This window comes from Oncorhynchus masou, chromosome 23 (genome assembly GCF_036934945.1).
Source record: "Oncorhynchus masou masou isolate Uvic2021 chromosome 23, UVic_Omas_1.1, whole genome shotgun sequence".
In the NCBI taxonomy this organism is placed as follows: Eukaryota; Metazoa; Chordata; class Actinopteri; order Salmoniformes; family Salmonidae; genus Oncorhynchus; species Oncorhynchus masou.
The window spans coordinates 12,762,492-12,774,170 of NC_088234.1; positions in this window are offsets into that span (position 1 = coordinate 12,762,492).

Genomic DNA, 11,679 nt, shown 5'->3' on the forward strand with positions numbered 1-11,679 from the left:
TGTAACAGAATGAAGGATACCGTAACAGAATGAAGGATACCGTAACAAATGATACCGTAACAGAATGAAGGGTATGTAACAGAATGAAGGATACCGTAACAGAATGAAGGATACAGTAACAGAATGAAGGGTGAATGAAGGATAACAGAATGAAGGGTATGTAACAGAATGAAGGATACCGTAACAGAATGAAGGGTATGTAACAGAATGAAGGATACAGTAACAGAATGTAGGGTGTGAAACAGAATGAAGGATACCGTAACAGAATGAAGGATACCGTAACAGGAATGAAGGATACCGTAGCAGAATGAAGGATACCGTAACAGAATAAAGAATACCGTAACAGAATGAAGGTTACCGTAACAGAATGAAGGATAACAGAATGAAGGATACGTATCAGAATGAAGGATACCTTCACCTTAACAGAATGAAGGATATGGTAACAGAATGAAGGATACGTAACAGAATGAAGGATATGGTAACAGAATGAAGGATACGGTAACAGAATAAAGGATACCATAACAGAATGAAGGATGCCGTAACAAAATGAACGGTATGTAACAGAATGAAGGATACCGTAACAGAATGAAGAATACCGTAACAGAATGAAGGATACTGTAACAGAATGAAGAGTACAGTAACAGAATGAAGGATACAGTAACAGAATGAAGGATACAGTAACAGAATGAAGGATACCGTAACAGAATGAAGGGTATGTAACAGAATGAAGGGTATGTAACAGAATGAAGGGTATGTAACAGAATGAAGGGTATGTAACAGAATTAAGGGTATGTAACAGAATTAAGGGTATGTAACAGAATGAAGAATACCGTAACAGAATGAAGAATACCGTAACAGAATGAAGGATACCGTAACAGAATGAAGGATCCCGTAACAGAATGAAGGATACCGTAACAGAATGAAGGATACTGTAACAGAATGAAATATACGTAACAGAATGAAGGATACCGTAACAGAATGAAGGATACCTTAACAGAATGAAGAGTACCGTAACAGAATGAAGGATACAGTAACAGAATGAAGAATACAGTAACAGAATGAAGGATACCGTAACAGAATGAAGGATACAGTAACAGAATGAAGGATACCTTAACAGAATGAAGAGTACCGTAACAGAATGAAGGATACAGTAACAGAATGAAATATACGTAACAGAATGAAGGATACCGTAACAGAATGAAGGATACCTTAACAGATTGAAGGTTATGGTAACAGAATGAAGGATACGGTAACAGAATGAAGGAGACCATAACAGAATGAAGGATGCCGTAACAAAATGAACGGTATGTAACAGAATGAAGGATACCGTAACAGAATGAAGGATACCGTAAGAGAATGAAGAATACCGTAACAGAATGAAAGATACCGTAACAGAATGAAGGATACAGTAACAGAATGAAGGATGAAGGATACCGTAACAGAATGAAGGATACCGTAACAGAATGAAGGATACCGTAACAGAATGAAGGGTATGTAACAGAATGAAGGATACCGTAACAGAATGAAGGGTATGTAAAAGAATGAAGGATACCGTAACGGAATGAAGGGTATGTAACAGAATGAAGGATATCGTAACAGAATGAAGGGTATGTAACAGCATGAACGGTATGTAACAGAATGAAGGATACCGTAACAGAATGAAGGGTATGTAACAGAAAGAAGGATACCGTAACAGAATTTAGGATACTGTAACAGAATGAAGGATACGTAACAGAATGAAGGATAACGTAACAGAATGAAGGATGCCGTAACAAAATGAACAGTATGTAACAGAATGAAGGATACCGTAACAGAATGAAGGATACCGTAAGAGAATGAAGAATACCGTAACAGAATGAAAGATACCGTAACAGAATGAAGGATACAGTAACAGAATGAAGGATACCGTAACAGAATGAAGGATACCGTAACAGAATGAAGGGTATGTAACAGAATGAAGGATACCGTAACAGAATGAAGGGTATGTAAAAGAATGAAGGATACCATAACGGAATGAAGGGTATGTAACAGAATGAAGAATACCGTAACAGAATGAAGGATACAGTAACAGAATGAAGGATATCGTAACATAATGAAGGGTATGTAACAGCATGAACGGTATGTAACAGAATGAAGGATACCGTAACAGAATGAAGAATACCGTAACAGAATGAAGGGTATGTAACAGAATGAAGGATACCGTAACAGAATGAAGGGTATGTAACAGAATGAAGGATAAAGTAACAGAATGTAGGGTGTGAAACAGAATGAAGGATACCGTAACAGAATGAAGGATACCGTAACGGAATGAAGGATACCGTAGCAGAATGAAGGATACCGTAACAGAATGAAGAATACCGTAACAGAATGAAGGTTACCTTAACAGAATGAAGGGTATGTAAGAGAATGAAGGATACCGTAACAGAATGAAGGGTATGTAACAGAATGAAGGGTATGTAACAGAATGAAGGATACCGTAACAGAATGAAGGATACTGTAACAGAATGAAGGATACGAAACAGAATGAATGATACCGTAACAGAATGAAGGATACCTTCACCGTAACAGAATGAAGGATACGGTAACAGAATGAAGGATACCATAACAGAATGAAGGATGCCGTAACAAAATGAACGGTATGTAACAGAATGAAGGATACCGTAACAGAATGAAGGATACCGTAACAGAATGAAGGATACTGTAACAGAATGAAGGGTATGTAAAAGAATGAAGGATACCGTAACAGAATGAAGGATACCTTAACAGATTGAAGGTTATGGTAACAGAATGAAGGATACGGTAACAGAATGCAGGATACCGTAAGAGAATGAAGAATACCGTAACAGAATGAAAGATACCGTAACAGAATGAAGGATACAGTAACAGAATGAAGGATAACGTAACAGAATGAAGGATACCATAACAGAATGAAGGATACCGTAACAGAATGAAGGGTATGTAACAGAATGAAGGATACGGTAACAGAATGAAGGGTATGTAAAATAATGAAGGATACCGTAACGGAATGAAGGGTATGTAACAGAATGAAGGATATCGTAACAGAATGAAGGGTATGTAACAGCATGAACGGTATGTAACAGAATGAAGGATTCCGTAACCGAATGAAGGGTATGTAACAGAATGAAGGATACCGTAACAAAATGAAGATTACCATAACAGAATGAAGGGTATGTAACAGAATGAAGTGTATGTAATAGGATGAAGGATACAGTAACAGAATGAAGGGTATGTAACAGAATGAAGGATACCGAAGGATATACCGTAACAGAATTTAGGATACAGAATGTAACAGAATGAAGGATACCGTAACAGAATGAAGGATACCGTAACAGAATGAACGGTATGTAACAGAATGAAAGATACCGTAACAGAATGAAGGATACAGTAACAGAATGAAGGATACCGTAACAGAATGAAGGATACCGTAACAGAATGAAGGGTATGTAACAGAATGAAATGAAGAAGATACCGTAACAGAATGAAGGGTATGTAAAAGAATGAAGGATACCGAATGAAGGGTATGTAACAGAATGAATGAAGGGTATGTAACAGAATGAAGAATACCGTAACAGAATGAAGGATACAGTAACAGAATGAAGGATACCGTAACAGAATGAAGAATCCCGTAACAGAATGAAGGGTATGTAACAGAATGAAGGATACCGTAATTAGAATGAAGAATACCGTAACAGAATGAAGGGTATGTAACAGAATGAAGGATACCGTAACAGAATGAAGGGTATGTAACAGAATGAAGGGTATGTAACAGAATGAAGGATACCGTAACAGAATGAAGGGTATGTAACAGAATGAAGGATACAGTAACAGAATGTAGGGTGTGAAACAGAATGAAGGATACCGTAACAGAATGAAGGATACCGTAACGGAATGAAGGATACCGTAGCAGAATGAATTATACCGTAACAGAATAAAGAATACCGTAACAGAATGAAGGTTACCGTAACAGAATGAAGGATACCGTAACAGAATGAAGGATACCTTCACCTTAACAGAATGAAGGATATGGTAACAGAATGAAGGATACGTAACAGAATGAAGGATACCGTAACAGAATGAAGGATACCTTCACCTTAACAGAATGAAGGATATGGTAACAGAATGAAGGATACGGTAACAGAATAAAGGATACCATAACAGAATGAAGGATGCCGTAACAAAATGAACGTTATGTAACAGAATGAAGGATACCGTAACAGAATGAAGGATACCGTAAGAGAATTAAGAATACCGTAACAGAATGAAAGATACCGTAACAGAATGAAGGATACCGTAACAGAATGAAGGATACCGTAACAGAATGAAGGATACAGTAACAGAATGAAGGATACCGTAACAGAATGAAGAATCCCGTAACAGAATGAACAGAATGAAGGATACCGTATGGGTATGTAAAAGAATGAAGGATACCGTAATTAGAATGAAGAATACCGTAACAGAATGAAGGGTATGTAACAGAATGAAGGATACCGTAACAGAATGAAGGGTATGTAACAGAATGAAGGGTATGTAACAGAATGAAGGATACCGTAACAGAATGAAGGGTATGTAACAGAATGAAGGATACAGTAACAGAATGTAGGGTGTGAAACAGAATGAAGGATACCGTAACAGAATGAAGGATACCGTAACGGAATGAAGGATACCGTAGCAGAATGAAGGATACCGTAACAGAATAAAGAATACCGTAACAGAATGAAGGTTACCAACAGAATGAGAATGAAGGATACCGTAACAGAATGAAGGATACCTTCACCTTAACAGAATGAAGGATATGGTAACAGAATGAAGGATACGTAACAGAATGAAGGATACCGTAACAGATTGAAGGATACCTTGAAGGATACTTAACAGAATGAAGGATATGGTAACAGAATGAAGGATACGGTAACAGAATAAAGGATACCATAACAGAATGAAGGATGACGTAACAAAATGAACGGTATGTAACAGAATGAAGGATACCGTAACAGAATGAAGGATACCGTAAGAGAATTAAGAATACCGTAACAGAATGAAAGATACCGTAACAGAATGAAGGATACCGTAACAGAATGAAGGATACCGTAACAGAATGAAGGGTATATAACAGAATGAAGGATACTGTATCAGAATGAAGGATACCGTAACAGGAATGAAGGATACCGTAACGGAATGAAGGATACTGTAACAGAATGATGGATACCGTAACAGAATGAAGGATACCGTAACAGAATGAAGGATACTGTATCAGAATGAAGGATACCGTAAAAGAATGAAGGGTATGTAACAGCATGAACGGTATGTAACAGAATGAAGGATACCATAACAGAATGAAGGATACCGTAACAGAATGAAGAATACCGTAACAGAATGAAGGATACTGTAACAGAATGAAGGATACCGTAACAGAATGAAGGATACTGTATCAGAATGAAGGATACCGTGACAGAATGAAGAATACCGTAACAGAATGAAAGATACCGTAACGGAATGAAGGGTATGTAACAGAATGAAGAATACCGTAACAGAATGAAGGATACCGTAACAGAATGAAGAGTACCGTAACAGAATGAAGGATACAGTAACAGAATGAAGGATACAGTAACAGAATGAAGGATACCGTAACAGAATGAAGGGTGTGTAACAGAATGAAGGGTATGTAACAGAATGAAGGGTATGTAACAGAATGAAGGGTATGTAACAGAATTAAGGGTATGTAACAGAATGAAGGGTATGTAACAGAATGAATGATACCGTAACAGAACGAAGGATACCGTAACAGATTGAAGGATACCGTAACGAAATAAAGGATCCCGTAACAGAATGAAGGATACCGTAACAGAATGAAGGATACAGTAACAGATTGAAGGATACAGTAACAGAATGAAGGATACCGTAACAGAATGAAGGATACCGTAACATAATGAAGGATACCGTAACGGAATAAAGGATACCGTAACAGAATGAAGGATGCCGTAACAGAATGAAGGGTATGTAACAGAATGAAGGGTATGTAACAGAATGAAGGGTATGTAACAGAATGAAGGGTATGTAACAGAATGAAGGGTATGTAACAGAATGAAGGATACCGTAACAGATTGAAGGGTATGTATTTTTTACTCTTTCTCTCTCTTTCTCCCACGTCCATCTCCCGCTCTCTCTCTCTCTCACTCTCTCTCTATCTCTCCCTTTCTCTTTCTCTTCCTCTCTCTCTTTTTCCCTCTCTCTTTCTCTTCCTCTCTCTCTTTTTCCCTCTCTCTATCTCTCTCTCTCTTTCTCTCCCTTTCCTCTCTCTCTTTTACCGTAACAGATTGAAGGGTATGTTTTTTTTACTCTTTCACTCTCTCTTTCTCCCACGTCCATCTCCCTCTCTCTCTCTCTCTCTCTCTCTCTCTCTCTCTTGCTCACTCTCTCTTTTTCCTTCTCTCTCTCTCTCTCCCTCTCTCTTTTTCCCTCTCTCTGTCTCTCTGTTTCTCTCTCTCTCTGTCTCTGTCTCTCTCTCTCTCTCTCTCTCTCTCTCTCTCTCTCTCTCTCTCGCTCGCTCTCTCTCTGTCTCTCTCTCTCTCCCTCTCTCTCTCTCTCTCTTTTTCCCTCTCACAGTCTCTCTGTCTCTCTCTCTCTCTATCTCTCTTTTTCCCTATCCCTCTTTCTCTCTCTCTCTCTCTCTCTCTCTCTCTCTCTCTCTCTCTCTCTCTCTCTCCTCTCTCTTTTTCCCTCTCCCTTTCTCTCTCTCTCTCTCTCTCTCTCTCTCTCTCTCTCTCTCTCTCTCTCTCTCTCTGGCACACTGAGAATTTCTTGTCAAATCTTGCATTGCAGTGGTGACGCCCTTAGCTGGATTTTCACCGCCTGACCACACATCTCTCTCCCTCTCGCTCTCCCACACACACCACATGCACACACACACACACACACACACACACACACACACACACACACACACACACACACACACACACACACAAACAGTATTGTATAACTGACCTTGTGGGGACACACAATTCAGTCCCATTTAAAATCCTATTTTCCCTAACCCTCACCCTAAATCAAACCAAATCAAATCAAATTTATTTATATAGCCCTGTGCTGTACAGAAACCCAGCCTAAAACCCCAAACAGCAAGCAATGCAGGTGTAGAAGCACGGAGGCTAGGAAAAAACTCCCTAGAAAGGCCAAAACCTAGGAAAAACCTAGAGAGGAACCAGGCTATGTGGGTTGGCCAGTCCTCTTCTGGCTGTGCCGGGTAGAGATTATAACAGAACATGGCCAAGATGTTCAAATGTTCATAAATTACCAGCATGGTCAAATAATATTAATCACAGGCAGAACAGTTGAAACTGGAGCAGCAGCACGGCCAGGTGGACTGGGGACAGCAAGGAGTCATCATGCCAGGTAGTCCTGAGGCATGGTCTTAGGGATCTGGTCCTCCGAGAGAGAGAAAGAAAGAGAGAAAGAGAGAATTAGAGAGAGCATACTTAAATTCACACAGGACACCGGATAGGACAGGAGAAGTACTCCAGATATAACAAACTGACCCTAGCCCCCCGACACATAAATTACTAAAGAGAGCCATATAGAGACTGAGAGAGAAAGAGAGCCAGATAGAGGCTGAGAGAGAAAGAGAGCTAGATAGAGACTGAGAGAGAAAGAGAGCCAGAGAGAGAAACTGAGAGAGAAAGAGAGCCAGAGAGAGAAACTGAGAGAGAAAGAGAGCCAGATAGAGACTGAGAGAGAAAAATACTGGAGGCTGAGACAGGAGGGGTCAGGAGACACTGTGGCCCCATCCGATGACACCCCCGGACAGGGCCAAACAGGAAGGATATAACCCCACCCACTTTGCCAAAGCACAGCCCCCACACCACTAGAGGGATATCTTCAACCACCAACTTATCATCCTGAGACAAGGCCGAGTATAGCCCACAAAGATCTCCGCCACGGCACAACCCAAGGGGGGCGCCAACCCAGACAGGAAGATCACATCAGTGACTCAACCCACTCAAGTGACGCACCCCTCCTAGGGACGGTATGAAAGAGCCCTAGTAAGCCAGTGACTCAGCCCCTGTAATAGGGTTAGAGTCAGAGAATCCCAGTGGAAAGAGGGGAACCGGCCAGGCAGAGACAGCAAGGGAGGTTCGTTGCTCCAGAGCCTTTCCGTTCACCTTCACACTCCTGGGCCAGACTACACTCAATCATATGACCCACTGAAGAGATGAGTCTTCAGTAAAGACTTAAAGGTTGAGACCGAGTTTGCGTCTCTAACCCTACTCTTAACCCTAACCTTAACCCTAACCCGAAAACCTAACCTTATTAACCATAACCCTAACCTAACCCTAGCTCCTATCCCTAAACCTAAATCAAATCAAATCAAAATCAAATTTATTTATATAGCCCTTCGTACATCAGCTGATATCTCAAAGTGCTGTACAGAAACCCAGCCTAAAACCCCAAACAGCAAGCAATGCAGGTGTAGAAGCACGGTGGCTAGGAAAAACTCCCTAGAAAAGCCAAAACCTAGGAAGAAACCTAGAGAGGAACCAGGCTATGTGGGGTGGCCAGTCCTCTTCTGGCTGTGCCGGGTAGAGATTAACCCTAGCTCCTAACCTTAAACATAAACCTAACCCTAACCCTAAACCTAACCCTAGCTCCTAAACCTAAATCTAACCCTAGCTCCTAACCCTAACCCTAACCCTAAACCTAACCCTAGCTCCTAACCCTAAACCTAATTCTAACCCTAGCTCCTAACCCTAAACCTACCCCTAGCTCCTAACCCTAAACCTAACCCTAGCTCCTAACCCTAAACCTAAACCTGACCCTAGCTCCTAACCCTAAACCTAATTCTAACTCCAGCTCCTAACCCTAAACCTAAACCTCACCCTAGCTCCTAACCCTAAACCTAATTCTAACCCCAGCTCCTAACCCTAACCCTAAACCTAAACCTAACCCTAGCACTAATTCTAACCTTAACCCTAAACCCCCTGGAAATAGCATTTGTCGATGTGGGGATGAACAAAATGTCCCCAGTTGGTGAAATGTTTGCTAGTTTACTATTCTTGCGGACACACACACACACACACACACACACACACACACACACACACACACACACACACACACACACACACACACACACACACACACACACACACACACACACACACACACACACACGCAGTGCCTGGAGAGGAAATAATTATCTCTCTCCTATCCGTCTCTTTCTCTCTCAGTCTCTCTATCTGGCTCTCTTTCCCTCTCAGTCTCTATCTGGCTCTCTATCTCTCTCAGTCTCTATCTGGCTCTCTTTCTCTCTCAGTCTCTATCTGGCTCTCTTTCTCTCTCAGTTTCTCTCTCTGGCTCTCTTTCTCTCTCAGTTTTTCTCTCTGGCTCTCTTTCTCTCTCAGTCTCTATCTGGCTCTCTTTCTCTCTCAGTTTCTCTCTGGCTCTCTTTCTCTCTCAGTCTCTATCTAGCTCTCTTTCTCTCTCAGTCTCTATCTGGCTCTCTTTCTCTCTCAGTCTCTATCTGGCTCTCTTTCTCTCTCAGTCTCTATCTGGCTCTCTTTCTCTCTCAGTCTCTATCTGGCTCTCTTTCTCTCTCAGTCTCTCTGGCTCTCTTTCTCTACTCAGTCTCTATCTGGCTCTCTTTCTCTCTCAGTCTCTATCTGGCTCTCTTTCTCTCTCAGTCTCTATCTGGCTCTCTTTCTCTCTCAGTCTCTATCTGGCTCTCTTTCTCTCTCAGTTTCTCTCTCTGGCTCTCTTTCTCTCTCAGTTTCTCTCTCTGGCTCTCTTTCTCTCTCAGTCTCTATCTGGCCCTTTTTCTCTCTCAGTTTCTCTCTGGCTCTCTTTCTCTCTCAGTCTCTATCTAGCTCTCTTTCTCTCTCAGCCTCTATCTGGCTCTCTTTCTCTCTCAGTCTCTATATGGCTCTCTTTCTCTCTCAGTTTCTCTCTCTGGCTCTCTTTCTCTCTCAGTCTCTATCTGGCTCTCTTTCTCTCTCAGTCTCTATCTGGCTCTCTTTCTCTCTCAGTCTCTATCTGGCTCTCTTTCTCTCTCAGTCTCTATCTGGCTCTCTTTCTCTCTCAGTTTCTCTCTCTGGCTCTCTTTCTCTCTCAGTTTCTCTCTCTGGCTCTCTTTCTCTCTCAGTCTCTATCTGGCTCTCTTTCTCTCTCAGTTTCTCTCTGACTCTAATTCTCTCTCGGTCTCTATCTAGCTCTCTTTCTCTCTCAGCCTCTATCTGGCTCTCTTTCTCTCTCAGTCTCTATCTGGCTCTCTTTCTCTCTCGGTCTCTATCTGGCTCTCTTTCTCTCTCAGTTTCTCTCTGGCTCTCTTTCTCTCTCAGTCTCTATCTAGCTCTCTTTCTCTCTCAGCCTCTATCTGGCTCTCTTTCTCTCTCAGTCTCTATCTGGCTCTCTTTCTCTCTCAGTCTCTATCTGGCTCTCTTTCTCTGTCAGTCTCTATCTGGCTCTCTTTCTCTGTCAGTCTCTATCTGGCTCTCTTTCTCTCTCAGTTTCTCTCTCTGGCTCTCTTTCTCTCTCAGTTTCTCTCTCTGGCTCTCTTTCTCTCTCAGTCTCTATCTGGCTCTCTTTCTCTCTCAGTTTCTCTCTGGCTCTCTTTCTCTCTCAGTCTCTATCTAGCTCTCTTTCTCTCTCAGCCTCTATCTGGCTCTCTTTCTCTCTCAGTCTCTATATGGCTCTCTTTCTCTCTCAGTTTCTCTCTCTGGCTCTCTTTCTCTCTCAGTCTCTATCTGGCTCTCTTTCTCTCTCAGTTTCTCTATCTGGCTCTCTTTCTCTCTCAGCCTCTATCTGGCTCTCTTTCTCTCTCAGTCTCTATCTGGCTCTCTTTCTCTCTCAGTCTCTATCTGGCTCTCTTTCTCTCTCAGTTTCTCTCTCTGGCTCTCTTTCTCTCTCAGTTTCTCTCTCTGGCTCTCTTTCTCTCTCTGTCTCTATCTGGCTCTCTTTCTCTCTCAGTTTCTCTCTGGCTCTCTTTCTCTCTCAGTCTCTATCTAGCTCTCTTTCTCTCTCAGCCTCTATCTGGCTCTCTTTCTCTCTCAGTCTCTATCTGGCTCTCTTTCTCTCTCAGTCTCTATCTGGCTCTCTTTCTCTCTCAGTCTCTATCTGGCTCTCTTTCTCTGTCAGTCTCTATCTGGCTCTCTTTCTCTCTCAGTCTCTATCTGGCTCTCTTTCTCTCTCAGTCTCTATCTGGCTCTCTTTCTCTCTCAGTTTCTCTATCTGGCTCTCTTTCTCTCTCAGTTTCTATGTATGCCTCCAGTTGCACAATCATTCACTGGTGAGAGACAAGGTGTTTGTAAGAGAGACAGAACAAGAGAGAAATATAATATAGATAGCACTAGAAAGAGAGGATGGAAAGAGGAAGAGCGAAGAACAGAGACAAAGAGAGACATTTTGTACGTGTATATATTAAGGACCCTCATTGGCTGCTGCTAAGGCAGCAGCTACTCTTTCTGGAGTCCAGCAACAACAAGGCAGCGATACACAATTTAAAATATTACATTTCATAACACATTACCTGTGTTCCCTCAGGCCACTACTCTACTATCACATCTACAATACCAAATCCATGTGTATGTGTGTGTATATGTGTGTGTGTGTGTGTGTGTGTGTGTGTGTGTGTGTGTGTGTGTGTGTGTGTGTGTGTGTGTGTGTGTGTGT